Source organism: Sarcophilus harrisii, chromosome 3 (assembly GCF_902635505.1).
Source record: "Sarcophilus harrisii chromosome 3, mSarHar1.11, whole genome shotgun sequence".
NCBI lineage: Eukaryota > Metazoa > Chordata > Mammalia > Dasyuromorphia > Dasyuridae > Sarcophilus > Sarcophilus harrisii.
This window is the reverse complement of record NC_045428.1, coordinates 199421200-199434904: the sequence shown is the minus strand read 5'-3', so window position 1 is coordinate 199434904 and position 13705 is coordinate 199421200.

Genomic DNA, 13705 nt, shown 5'->3' with positions numbered 1-13705 from the left:
TCTCTCGAGATAACTGGTCCCTGGTTGGACACTAAGAATACCTTTATCCTCCACTCACGAGAGATCAGCAACCCGCCATCTAAAGATACAATATCCTTCAGAGCAAGCCCATAACTTGTGGATGAACCTTCTTTCCTTCAACTGGCTACTGGTTGCTACTTCAGGCCCATTCGTTCCTATTTCAGCTCAACCATGCTTTTTGTAGAGGCATTTGTGATGGTAACAATGCTGTTTGGCCTCATGTCTGCATATTACAGTGAAAACGGTCCTCATTCAATTTCCATCGAGGCATTCTATTTATACAATATAATTCAGTTAGCACTAAGAAACCCTTTCTTGAAAAAGAAAAAGTTGCTTTCTGGTAGCCAAATAGGAAAGCCTGATATTAAGGAGGAAGGCAGAAGAGATTAATGACCTATCCCACAGGGCATGGAGACTTAATGAGGGGTGTGGTATTTCACCCCAGAAGACACCTTCAGCCCCAACTTAGGAGCAAGGATTGACTCTCCTCCATCAACCCACCCCCTGGGATGGAGGGAGGAGGGGCAGTGGGGGAGGGGCGGAAAACAACACCAATTTGAGTAGATTCAAGAGGTCTTAATGAAGGCCAAAGAAAGGGGGACGCAGGGGAGCTCCACCATACTTTCCTTAATTTATTTAATGCCTCAGGTAAGAAAGTTGAAGATATCCCTTTTAACATAAAGAACACCGCCTGAAAAAGGCTTACCTTTTATGGGGCTACATCAGCTTAGAAGATGCTTTACAGAATTTGGCTTTTTGAAATCTTGACTCCTAATGACTGGAAATCTATGGCAAGGGTATGCCAGAATCTGGACAAAATTACATGGGCTTTCTGAATATAGGAGCCCAGGAACCAAGCCCCAAAATAGTCAAATGCTGTTCATACTGGATCACCTGTGACCTACTAACAGGTATAGGTCCAATGCAGATGTCACAGCAAGATTAATTTCAGGCAGCATATGAGCAAATTGCAATGTATCAAAGCGTGGGCTTTGATTCACAATCAAAATGACAAAGGTGAGGCCTTCAAAAATAACCAAGGGAGATGAACCCTTTGCTGACTTTGTAGGACGTTTGCAGACGTATCAAAGAACTAATGGGGAAAATTCATCAAAGATGTTTTTAAGGAACTTCAAGAAATGCTAATGAGGGGAAAAGAAGGATTATACTAGGATCATAAAGGATGCTCCTTTAAGGAGTTCATAAGGCCAACAGGGGCACAAAATGCCTTTTATAGCCAGACTATGATGCAGACTTCCCAAGATCCCAACATGGTAAGGGTCCCTTCTGGCAAGGGACTTTAAAGAGAACCCAATGCTTTCGGGTTAAGTAGGGCCTTGGCCAATTTGGTATAGGAGAGGAGAAAGCAGGGTGGGGAAACAAACCACTACCCCTGTCCAAAATGCAACAGAGGCTTCCATTGGGTCTCCAGAATGTAGAAGGTTCAGGAAGGGATGAGGGGCCCAGCCCCAGGGCCCCAGGGTAAAAACTTGGGGGCATGATGGCAGACAATGGTGCACCCAGAGAGTCCTAACGCCCAAACCCCAAATGATAACGCCAGGAAGCCAATGATGGGAGAAAGGGAACACAATCAACCAGCAGGAAGCAACCTGATGGGGAGAAAGGGATTACAATTAGAGAGAAAGAGTTGTTGCAGCTGAGAAATGAGATACCCCTGGGAGGTGAAATTGTTCCTCTCCAACCTATGGATCCCTTGCCTCCGGGCAGAGAGGCTTGACCATTTTACCTCCTGAGAGTATGTAAAAACAGTGTCCATCCACACCTGATGGGGAAACTGGGGAATGTTGGGAAATATCCCAGTCACCAATAAGGCAGAAATGTGGACTATCACCAGGAGAAATAGAGACAGGTTTAATTTACAGAACCAAAAGCAGCTTTGATATCACCCAGATTCGATTTCAGATCACAAAATCCACAATATATTGACAGAGGAAAACTGACCCAATGTCAATCTATATAAATGGCCTTCCTTGGAAGAATTGGTAGACACTGATGCAGATTGGAGGGCTTGGGTGCCAATTGGCCCAGTCATCAAAAGATGAAAGCAGACAACCCATGTCTGGGAGGGAGGATTAATAGAGCGTTATGCTGCCCCTATGAGATGGACTTTGAAGGCAAAACAGGAGTTTTACTTTTTTATAGTTGAAAAAATCCCATCAATCTGTGGGGGGGTTTTTCGAATTAGGGTTAAAATGAGTACTGTTTTTAAGCAGGGCTGTTGAAGGCCCCAACACTTTCACCTGTTCCTATCCAATGGAAAACTGATACAATGTGGATAGAATAGTCCCTTGAACGAAAAATTCAGGCCTTAAATAAGTATAGGAGCAGCTTGACCAAGGACACTTAAACCTTCTAAGTCCTTGAATTCCAGTGTTTGTTGTGAAAAGAAATCTGAAATGAAGGATGTTAAATTTAAGAAAGTGAAGAACAGATGGAAACATGGGAACTTTCATCCTGGACTTCATCTCCTACTCAGTTGCCTAGAGAATGGCCTTTCATAATATTAAGGATTGCTTCTATTTATCCCTCTGGATAAGGAGGATTGAAAAGATTTGCCTTTTCAGTGCCCAGGTTAACTTAGCTGAGCCTTATAAAAGAATGAATGGACAGTTTTTGCCACAGGAATGAAAAACAGCCCTACTATTTAAATTATGTTGCTGCCCTTTTGTCAGTAAGAAAAGCATTCCCAAAAGTTATGCTATTACATTACATGGATGACATTTTGGGATTATGAGGAACAAATGTTAGGCTGCAAAAGACCATAGAAACACTAAGAAATTACAAATTAACATAGCACCAGAAAAACAAAGACATGTCCTTTTCAATATTTAGGATATGAAGTATACCCTAAGGTGCAATAGTTCAAAACTGTCCTTAAGAACAAAGAAGCAAACACATTGAATGATTTTCCCCTAAATTGATAGGGATATCCAATGGATGCTACTAGTGTTAGGTTTGACTACCTATCAGTTACAAAATTATATAATTTTAAGGGAGAATGCTTTTAAATTCACCACCCAGCTTACAAAAGAAACCAAGAGGCTTTGAGAGAAGTTGAACTGGCTTTATCCAATTTGGTTGAAAGAGCACCAAAAACCCTTGAGATACGTTTTCCACACAAGAGGCACCCACAGCAGTCCTTCATCAAGGAGACAGTGGATAGAGTGGTGAACATCCCAGCACAACCAGAATAAAGTTTTTACCCCACCCAGGTTTGAGAATTTTATTAAAGGCACTAAGGAGCAGTAAATTATCTGGGACAAGACCCGACAAGATATATATTTTTATAAATACACAAATTAATGTGTGTTATGAGACCATCCACAGTGGCAAATTTTATTAGCCACGGCTCCAAATTTTATAATGGGCTTCATTAAAGATAATAGACTATTAATAATTCATGGATTTTGAAGAAAAAGTTTCTAAAGTTCCTTAGGACCAACTATTTTACGGATGCATCCAAAATAATATTTGTGCTGTGTACTCTCAGATCTAATTATAAAGAGAGATAGAACTCCTTTTGTCACCAGCAGAATGAATTGTAACAATCATTCTAGCTCTTATTATTATCCGGAGACATAAATATAATATCTGATTTTATTCAGTAGGTGTGGTTAAAGAATTGCCACAGCCCAAATAAAAATTTGGAGTCAATAATTATCAGCTCAAGAAACTTCAAGAACAAGTGAGAAAGCATCCAGGTAAGATCTTTATATTTATGTCCATTTCATAGTGGACTTCATCCCATATTTGATAATTCAAAGGCAGATAGCCTTTCTAACATGTTGGTTAATACCCCTTTGTTCCAAGAAGCCCAGGCATCTCATTCTAAATATCATCAGGCTGCTCGAGCTTTACGTTTACAATTTGTCATAACAAGAGAGGAAGCTAGGAGCATAGTAAAAACCTGTACGGCTTGCCTTCCTTTCCATGCTCCTACACTGCCTCCAGGGAAGAACCCTCGTGGTTTGAGACCCAATGAAATCTGGCAAATGGATGTGACCCATTATAAATCTTTTGTGTCGTCTGTCTTTCATCCACGTTGTGGTAGACACCTTTTTGGGATTCACTTTGCAATACCAGCAGCAAAAGAGACAGCCCGGAGTGGTCACTGAATGAATTCCTCATACAAGCATTTGCCATTATGAGTGTGCCACAAGCAATAAAAACAGACAATGGTCCTGCTTATACTTCAAAACATTTTGCACACTTTTGTGCACAGTATAAGATTTTACACACCACAGGCATACCTTTTAATCCTCAAGGACAGGCAATAGTGGAGAGGAGAAACAGAGACATTAAGACGCTCATCCAAAAACAAAAGAAAGGTGGAGCCACAGGTAACCCTAGAGAACTTCTAAATCTAGCTCTTTATACCATAAACTTCTGATTTTTGACAAAGATGCACTGGCTCCGCAAGGTTTTATAACCCACGGAAGGTCAGTGTCCAGCGAGCAGCTCCAATATCTTTAGGTAATCGCCAGGTGATGTGGAGAGACCCAGAAAGTGGTGAATGGAAAGGACCAGATAGGCTAACTGCTTTGGGGAGAGGGTTTGCTTGTATCTCTACAGGTGGAGAAGGAATCAGATGGGTGCCAACGAGCCATATTCGCTTGTCCATCGAGAGACAGAGCAGACCTTGAAACAAAGGAGAAGACCCAAGAAATATCGGTGGTTCTGTTTGATTGTGCTCACCATTGAAAGAGCAGGGCAGTTATGGCATTTGACTCATGGACATCAAAGATTGTTGGATTCAAAACCCTCAGGAATCATTGATTCTCTGAGACATAGGATCTGAAACCCTCAGGAATCATTGGATTCTCTGAGACATAGGATTCTGAAAACTCTCAAGAATCATTGATTCTCTGAGAAATGATAAGACTGTTACAGCACTTCAAAATCTGCTGGAATCATTGATTCCCTAACACATAAAGATTCTTGCAGGACTTCAAAACTCAGGGGATCATTGATTCCTGACATGTGAAGCAATGGACAATAGATTGGTTTTGGACTATCTCTTGGCTGCTGAAGAAGGTGTATGTGTGACTGTTGTTTACATACCCTACTTCTAGGGCATCTGGTGATCTTTTCCAACACCATGTTGATTTATATTGTTTGCTATTCTGCTACTTGCGTGTACAATTCATGTTTGTTACACCACATCGAGCCTGCATTGACTGTGGGAGAGTCATTCCTAATAGCCTCTATGCTATTGCTTGTGTAATACCTCCCATGCTGATGGTTTTGTGCATAATAAGACCCTTCAGCCCAGAAACCCGCTAGCAACCCCCACTTCCCTTTGGTACTTTTCATCTCCCTTTCTGAGATGTCAGGTTGGGCGTGATCATCTCCTTTTTAGTGCTTTCACCTCCTTCCCTGAGAAGTTAGGGAGGCTGTGATCACCTCCCCTTGGGGGCTCTGACCTCCCTGAGGAGTCAGGGATGGCATGACCACCTGTGTTCTAAAATAAAAGAAAGCGGGAGATGTAATGGGCTGAGGTTTGATTTGATGCACTGAGGTCCCAAGTACCTGAGGCTAAATAGTAATTGGGCTATACTCTATTAATATACATGATTGGATAAAGAATGGCCCCCGCCAGTTCTCCGTGCAAGTCTGATGTATTGTATAGGAAATGACAATTTTGGTGGGTGGAGGCAGAGAGAGACAGGAAGAGAAGCTGGGAGAGATTGGGCCTGGATTCGATACTCCTAGCTGCTGGTTGTGTGGCTGCTGGTCTAGCTAGCTTCTTGACTCAGCTGCACACATTGCTATTGCCGATTCTCTTCCACCTCTGATCCTAATTCACTGAGAATAAAGATAGACGATTTTCCCCTAACCTGAATTCCTGACTCTGGCTGATTTTAAAATACGCGATCTTCACAAGAATGGAATTTCTAAGCACTTCTGATATGCTGTATAAACAGAAAGTCTAATAGGAGATAAGAAATTAATAAAAATCAAACAGTTTGTAATGAGAAAGTTATTTTTTGAAAAAGTCTGTGACATAAAAGGTGTAGAGGATCCCACCTTTCTCACATATACTATACCACAACAAAGATCTAAAAAAGAGCACGAGATTAAAATAATGATTAAAAAAGCCAAAGAGAAATAATTGTAAACTTCTCTATCCAATCCAAAACTAAACAAAGAGACAATCAGAAACCTGTGAGCACAAGTCTGGCAGGGAAAACAGCATAAGTTTAAGTTAAACAGGGATGAATCTGACCTATGTTTTCACCAGAACACTCTAAATGATCCTGAAACCTGTTATACCTTCTGGCAATGGAAGCTCCAGAATCCTTAAGCCCTTAGCACTCAAAGCAGCAATGGTTCATGGAGACCTGAAATCCAAACTTCTAACAACAGATTTTCTTTTCTTTCTTTTTTTAATTAAAGCTTTTTATTTACAAAACATATCCATGGGTAATTTTTCAACATTGATCCTTGCAAAGCTTTCTGTTACAAATTATCCTCTTCTTCTCCTTTATCCCCTTCCCTAGGTAGCAGGTAGTCAATACATGTTAAATGTGTTAAAATACATGTTAAATCCAATATATGTATACATATTTTTACAATCATCTTGCTGCACAAGAAAAAAAATAGAACAATAAGGAAAAAAACTGGGAAAGAAAACAAAATGCAAGCAAATAACAACAGAAGGATTGAGAATGCTATATTGTGGTCCACACTCAGCTCCCATGGTCAGTCCTCTCTTTGGATGTGGTGGGTTTTCTTTATCACAAGACCATGGGAAGTGGTCTAAATCATATCATTGTTGACGAGAGCCATGTCCACCAGAACTGATCATCGTATGGTCTTGTTGTTGCTGTGTACAATGATCTCCTGGTTCTGCTCATTTCACTAAGCATCAGTTCATGTAAGTCTCTCCAGGTCTCTCTCAAATCATCCTGATCGTTTCTTACAAAACAATAATATTCCATAACATTCATATACCATAACTTTTCGGCCATTCTCCAACTGATGAGCATCCATTCAGTTTCTAGTTTCTAGACACTATAAAAAGGACTGCCACAAACATTTTTGCACAGGTGGGTTCCTTTCCCTCCTTTAAGATCTCTTTGGGATATAAGCCCAGTAGTAACACTCTTGGATCAAAAGGTATGCATAGTTTGATAACTTTTTGAACATAGTTCCAGATTGCTCTCTAGAATGGCTGGATCCGTTCACAGTTTCACCAACAATGTATCAATGTCCCAGTTTTCCCACATTCCTTCCAACATTTGTCATTATCTTTTCCAGTTATCTTAGCCAATCTGACAGGTATGTAATGGTATCTCAGAATTGTCTTAATTTGCATTTCTCTGATTAATAGTGATTTGGAGCACCTTTTAATATGACTAGAAATAGTTTCCATTTCTTCACCTAAAAATTGTCTGTTCATATCCTTTGAACCGTTTATCAACTGGAGAATGGCTTGAATTCTTATAAATTTGAGTCAATTCTCTATATATTTTAGAAATGAGGCTTTTATCAGAACCTTTGAATATAAAAAATGTTTTTCCAGTTTATTGCTTCCCTTATAATCTTGTCTGCATTAGTTTTGTTTACACAAACACTTTTTAACTTAATATAATCAAAATTACCTATTTTGTTATCAATAATGATCTCTAGTTCTTCTTTGGTCACAAATTCCTTCCTTCTCCATAGATATGAGAGGTAAACTATTCTATGTTCTTCTAATTTGTTTATAATATCATTCTTTATGTCTAGATCATGAAGCCATTTCAACCTTATCTTGGTATATGGTGTTAGGTGTGGGTCAATGCCTAGTTTCTGCCATAGTAGTTTCCAATTTTCCCAGCAGTTTTTTGTCTAATAATGAATTCTTATCCCAAAATCTGGGGTCACTGGGTTTGTCAAATACTAGATTACTATAGTCATTGACTATTTTGTTCTATGAACTTAACCTATTCCACTGATAAACAGCAAATGGCTTTGATGATTGCTGCTTTATAATATAGTTTTAGATCTGGTATAGCTAGGCCACCTTCATTTGTTTTTTATTTTTCATTAATTCCCTTGAAATTGTTTACCTTCTGTTTTTCCAGATGAATTTTGTTATTATTATTTCTAGGTCAGTAAAATAGTTTCTTGAGAATTTGATTGGTATAATACTAAATAAGTAAATAAGTTAAGGGTATTGGCATCTTTATTATATTCGTTTGATCTACGCATGAGCACTTGATATTTTTCAACTGATTAGATCTGATTTTATTTGTTTTGCTTATATAGTTCTTGACTTTCCCTTGGCAGATAGATTCCCAAATATTTTTATACTATCAACAGTTATTTTAAATGCATTTTTTCTTTATATCTTTTGCTGTTGGGTTTTGTTAGTGATATATAAAAATGCTGATAATTTATGTGGATTTATTTTGTAGCCTGCAACTTTGCTAAAGTTGTGGATTATTTCTAAAATACTATTAGAAACTATTGATTCTCTAGGGTTCTTTAAGTATACCACTGCAAAGAGTGACAATTCGGTTTTCTCATTACCTACTCTAATTCCTTTAATCTCTTTTTCTTCTCTTATTGCTGAAGCTAGCATTTCTAATATGATATTGAATAGTAATGGTGAAAGTGGGTAACCTTGTTTCACCTCTGATCTTACTGGGAATGGTTCCAGTTTACCTTCATTATATATGATGCTTGCTGATTGTTTTAAATAGATGCTACTGACTATTTTAAGGAAAAGTCCATTTATTCCTATAATTTCTGGTGTTTTTAATAGGAATGGGTGTTGGATTTTATCAAATGCTTTTTCTGCATCTATTGAGATAATCATATTTTTTTGGTTATTGATAGAGTCAATTATGCTAATAGTTTTACTAATATTGAACCAGCCCTACCTGCAGATTTTCTAAAGAAGGTTAAATTTCTTAGCCCAGACTAGAGAAAGATTTGAAGCGAATGATAATCAGCTCAGTTTTGAGAAGAACTAGAGGACAAACAACTCACTATGTCTTTTTGTTGGTGAAGAAGATCATGATGTCAGGAAAGTGATGCCATGACATGCAAGTGATTTGGATTTAAGTGAGGTAGATGTGTGCAAAGTCACCAGTCTTACTCTCCCCTCCAGAGCCATCTGGGTCAAGTGGCAAAATATAGATCAGAACTATTGGAGATATGACATAGGACTAATTACTTAATCTCTAGGTTTTAGGAAACTCCCTAAGATTTATATATTAATTGATGTATAATCTGCAGGGGTAAAAGTGGTCCCACACTGAGGAAGTCAGTGTGAAAGAGAAAAAAAAAATTTAGAATAACCATTTTTTTTTTCAGGAAAAGAGAATAATGGTATTAAAATTGTTAACATATCTTAAAATTGTGTTTGAAAAAGGAGCATTCAAACAATTCAAACTAAATTTTCCTGAATCCTGGCTGAAGCTCCAAGAGCTTCTACAGTGCTTGTCCACCCTGGCCCTGAGAGCTTTTTGCTTATATGCTGTACCCTAAGTACAAACCAATCCTTATATCACTAGGAAACCATTATTTGTTGTAGGATTAAATCGATGCTAAACTAGATTTCACCATTGTCTCTTCAATTCCACTTAGTACCTTGTTTCAGATTCTGGCCCATAACATCTCCTTGTAGGATTAAATCATCCATACTGAACCATGCTAAATTAGATAACTATTGTCTCTATCAATTCCACTGATTTAGTACCTTGTAAGAATCCTTTCTTTCAGTTTCAGAGTTCTGGCCCATAACAATATATGAACCTTGTAACTTTTTGGTTCTCTTTTTCAATCTTTAAAGGTAATGTGGGACTGTAATTCAGGAGAAGTACTAGAGCTGGATGTAAAAATCTAGACATCATTGACATAAAAATAATGATTGAACCCTTGAAAGCTCATGAAATCACTAACATGAAAATCACTATAGCAGGAAAAAAAGGCCTATAGTAGGTCTTTGGGGAATACCCACAGTTAGTGAGTATAACACAAATGAAGAAACAGCAAAATAGACTGAGAAAGAACAATCAGATAGGAAGAGAAAGCTGTGTCATGAAAATCGAATTTCAAACTAAAATACAAGTTAAGATTATTGTTGTTGTTTGTCCTTTGTTCTTGAAGACAGCTATGATAATAGGGAGATGATACCATGACATGCAAGTAAATTAGATTTGAGGGAGGGCTATTCAAGGTCACCTGTCTCACTTTCCCCTCCAGAATCTTTTGGATCCAGTAATTAAGATATAGATCAGGATGACTGGAGATGACCGTGGATGCAATGGAAGATGTTGGCCTTTTTTAAGTTAAGGTCTTTAACAGGTCTCAGTTTGACTGAGGCAGTTCTCAATCAGTAGTTAATTCTAGTTAAGAAATGAGGCAGAGAATGAACTCTTTTATCTAATAAAAAAAAAAAATCATGAAGATGGCGGCGAGGAGGCACACAGTTGTGAAGCTCCACATTTTCTCTCAGAATCCATCTCATGACAAGCCTCTGAATTAATGCTTGACTGAAAAAAACCCCACAAATACTTACCAAGAGAAAACATCCTTGAAATTCGACAGAAAAGGTCTGTTTTTGCTTGAGGGTGGGGACAGTTTTAGATTCGGTGCAGGCTGAGGGCAGGCAGTGGCAGTGAGAGCATGGGAGGCAGCTTACAGCTGAGCAGACCAGAGTGGGTTGGGATGTGATCTCAGCCATATCTGTGGGGAGAACTTTGCTACAGGATTGGATACTTTGCCCTGGCATTAAGTCAGTAGCCCAGCAGAAAAGCTGAAAACACCAGGGGTGAAGAATACAACCACAAACAGCTGGAGTTTCTCGGGACCTGGACACCCCTCCCCCACAGCATCTCAGCATGCTCTCAGAGTCTCTGAATGCAGGTGCAGCACAGTCCTGCTAGTGCCTCGCTGCTGCCCCCCACAGTTTGTAGAGAAAGCTTGGTAACACCACCCAGCCCCTCCCCCCAAAAAAGCAGATTCCATTTGGGGTTTTTTCTTTTTTTCTTTGCTAGTTTGTCTCTGATTCTTCTCTGACAAAATGAGCAAAAAATTGAAAAGGAAAAACCATTGACAGCTTCTATATGGATAGAGAGCAGACTTTAAACCCTGAGGAGACTAAAAACAGACTGTCTCCAGGTGAATCCCCAAAGGAGGAGATCATCTGTTCCTCAGCACAGATGAATCTCATAGAAGAAATTAAAAAGGCTCTCACAAGAGAGCTAGAAGAAAAATGGGAAAAGGAGAGGGAGGCTTGGCAAGAGAGACTGGAGAAGTCATCCCACTCACTTAAAGACAAGAGTGGATAAAGAAATCAAATCCTTGAAAAACAGGATTAGTGAACTGGAACCAAAAAATAACTCTCTAAAAAATTAAATTGGCAAAATGGAAAAAAATTCCATAGAACAAAACAACACAATTGGACAATTAGAAAAAGATATAAAAAAAGTGAGTGAAAAAAAACACTTCATTAAAAATCAGAATCAAATAAATGGAATTGAATGACTTGAGGAGACAACAAGAATCAGTCAAACAAAACCAAAAAAATCAAACAATGGAGAAAAATCTGAAATACCTTCTTGGGAAAACAACAGACCTGGAAAATAGGTCTAGGAGAGACAATCTGAGAATTATTGGACTCCCAGAAAAATATGATGAAAAAAAGAGCCTGGACACTATTTTCCAAGAAATTATCAAAGAGAACTGCCCAGAAGTCATAGGAACAGAGGGTAAAATAAACATTGAAAGAATTCATCGATCACCTACTGAAAGGGATCCTAAAATCAAAACACCAAGAAATATAGTGGCCAAATGCCAGAACCCTCAAATGAAGGAAAAAATACTCCAAGCGGCTAGAAAAACCCAATTCAAATATAGAGGAGCCACAATAAGGATCACCCAGGATCTAGCAGCATCCACATTAAAAGATCGAAGGGCCTGGAATATGATATTCCAAAAGGCTAAGGAATTTGGTATGCAACCAAAAATAAAGTAGCCAGCCAGAATGAGCATCTTTTTCCAGGGAAGAAGATGGTCATTCAACGAAATAAGTGAATTTCACCTATTTTTGATGAAAAAACCAGAACCAGATCAAAAAGTTTGATCTACAAATATAGAACTCAAGAGAAACCTAAAAAGATAAAAAGAAATCTTTGGGAACTATAGTTCTGCTGTAAAGATGTATAAAGAATACGTTTACCTTTGTTCTAGAAATAGAGGTGGAAAGGACATTGTACCAGGAAAAGGGTAAAGTGGGTACCATCTCACAAAGAGGCAAAGGAAACATTATATCTGAGAGAAAGAATGGAGGGGGGATGAATATAGTGGGTATCTTAGTGCCATCAGAATTGGCTTTAAGAGAAAATTGTAGACATATTCAATTTTGGGAAACCTTCCCATCTATTGAAAAGGGAAGGGAAAAGTAAAAAAGGGAAGGAATAAGCTGCAAAAGGGAATTGAAACGTGAGGGAAAGGAGAAGATAGTGGAGGAACCAAGGAGGTATAAAAAAGGAAGGCTGTGAGAAAAGAGCCTACAAGTTTAATACTGGGAAGGGAGGGGGGGAAAAGGGAGAAAAGCTAAACGGGTTCAAGAGGCAAGAAACATAATTGGTAATTTTAACCATAAATGTGAAAGGGTAACCCCCAAAAGAGGAAGCATTAGCAGAATAGATTAAAAGCCAGAACCTAAATATGTTGTTTACAGGAAACACACCTGAAGAGAGAGATACATGCAGAGAAAGGTAAAAGGTTGGAGCAAAAATCTATATGCTTCAGGTGAAGTCAAAAAGCAGGGGTAGTATCCTGATCTCAGATCAAGCAAAAAGCAAAAAATTGATCTAATTAAAAAGGGGGGCATAATCTTTGCTAAAGGGTAGCATGATAAGGCATTATCAATATTAAAATATATGCACCAAGTGGTTAGATCTAAATTTTAAAAAAGAGAAATTAAGAGGCTGCAAGAAGAAATAGACAAAAACTATAAAGGGGAATCTCAACCTTACCCCAGAATTAGAAAATCAAACAACAAAATAAATAAGAAAAAGCAAAGAGGTAAATGATTACTAGAAAAGTTCAATATGATAGAATCTGAGAAAACGAAATGGAGACAGAAAGGAGTACACTTTCCAGCAGTTCATGGAACCTATACAAAAATAGACCATATATTAGGACATAAAACCTCAAACTAAATGCAGTAAGGCAGAAATAGTAAATCATTCTTTTTTCAGATTACGTTGCAATAAAATTACATTCAACAAAAGTCAGGGAAAGTAGACCAAAAAATAATTGGAAACTAAATAATTGCATACTAAAGAATGATTGGGTGAAACAGCAAATCATAGACATAATTAATAACTTCACCCAAGAAAACGACAATAATGAGATATCATACCAAAATGTGTGGGATGCAGCTAAAGCGGCAATAAGGGGAAAGAGAAGGTCAACGAATTGGGCTTGTAACTAAAAATGCTAGAAAAGGAACAAATTAAAAACCCCCAGTCAAAGACGAAACTTGAAATTCTAAAAATAAAAGGAGAGATCAATAACATTGAAAGTAAAAGAACTATTAATTAATTAATAAAACAAGAGTTGGTTCATGAAAACCAACAAAATAGACAAATCCTTAGTAAATCTGATTAAAAAAGGAAAGAGGAAAATCAAAGGTCTTAAAAAGGAGAATCCAATAATG